Raw genomic sequence first — 1,285 nt, forward strand, 5'->3', positions numbered from 1 at the left:
GACAGTTGGATACCGTATGTTACATAGACCTGAGAAAGAATGATTGGCCGGTCGAAAAGCCCATGCAACATTTCAGATGCAAATGGCATATATTTATCTTCATGGACATGCCATTTCTAATCCTTGAATCATATGATATGTAACTTGGGTGAAAATTCATTTCAACAAGTTAAAAAATGTGAATAAATAATGCATATGTGTGTGTACTAACGTAAGTGTTTAACTCATCAAGAAAAATGGTAATTGTCAGGTTGCGTATAAGAATAATAAGTTAAGACACCCTACTATACTACTCCCTCTGATTCGAATTAATTGACGCAACATCTATACAATGTCTCGAATCAGCTGGAGTACTAGATTAAGATTACAACATGATAAACATCCCCACAAAAAAAAACATGATATAAACATACTTTTTTTGCGAGTAATATAAACATACATATGTGCCAGAATTTTTTTGTGGAGATGTTTGCACCGTAAATTAATAAAAAAAAATCACCAAAATTTACATGTACGCATTCCTTTTTATCTGCTATTTTGTTTCACAATTTTTTTTAATCTTCAAAATATGTTTTTTCGAAGTTACAAATGGAGTAGTATCTATCATCCAGGATCTGTTTGCTGTATTCCTGTGCAGGGGAAAGGCCTCAGCTGACTGACAAAATTGCCGCTATATCTAGTGGTCAATCCCACGCCATTCTGGTGGCAGGCTGCCCACCGTCCGATGGCCCGAACGGACGGCCGACGGCCCGCCATGCGAGAATCGGGCCACAGCCCCCTCAGACGAGCGATACAAATCGCGACACGTGTACGGGGCCAGATTTCTTGGGTCAGTGCGCCCCATCTGGCTCTCGGGGCCCACGCGCCAGCGGGCGCGCGTGAGGGGACGGGGCGCTTTTAAATAGCATCCCCCACCGGTGGACTCGGAGGCGGCCTGCTCCTCCCCCCCGCACAAACCACTCGTTCGTCCCGTCAACAAGAGGAGCAGAGGCGCCGGAGAGGGAAGAGGGTGCGCGCGCTCGCGTGTGTGGTGTCCGCCGGCCCGATCTGCCCTGCTCCCGCCGCCTCGACCACCACCCCTATCAGGTATCGCCATTCGTCGCCCCTGCGAATCCATCGCTCGTATGGTTAATTCCTAGATTCATTTTCTTTGGCGCGGATTCGTGCGGAATCTGCTCTGCTCCGGCCGTTTTGGCCGTGGGGAATGGCGAATAGGCCGGGTGCCTTGCCGCGTCCATCCCGGCTCCCGACCTATCCCTCGTGGAGCCACCGGCGGCGCCGCCAC

At 48.9% G+C, this 1,285-nt stretch overlaps 2 protein-coding genes across 3 annotated transcripts in view; both read left to right on the top strand.

Annotated features, from left to right (window-relative positions):
* The first annotated feature begins 921 nt into the window (after positions 1–921).
* LOC123145288 (fatty acid desaturase DES2) overlaps positions 922–1,285 on the top strand; it is a 4,596-nt gene continuing 4,232 nt past the window's right edge. The window contains exon 1 of one of the 2 annotated variants that reach the window (XM_044564659.1): positions 922–1,086. The gene's annotated coding sequence lies outside the window, so the exon portion shown is untranslated. The remainder of the gene's footprint in view (positions 1,087–1,285) is intronic. The other variant, XM_044564660.1, reaches the window with a different exon arrangement.
* Positions 944–1,285, top strand: part of LOC123145289 (fatty acid desaturase DES2-like) — a 15,428-nt gene continuing 15,086 nt past the window's right edge. Inside the window, exon 1 of the mRNA XM_044564662.1 lies at positions 944–1,086. The gene's annotated coding sequence lies outside the window, so the exon portion shown is untranslated. The remainder of the gene's footprint in view (positions 1,087–1,285) is intronic.

This window comes from Triticum aestivum, chromosome 6D (assembly GCF_018294505.1).
Source record: "Triticum aestivum cultivar Chinese Spring chromosome 6D, IWGSC CS RefSeq v2.1, whole genome shotgun sequence".
In the NCBI taxonomy this organism is placed as follows: Eukaryota; Viridiplantae; Streptophyta; class Magnoliopsida; order Poales; family Poaceae; genus Triticum; species Triticum aestivum.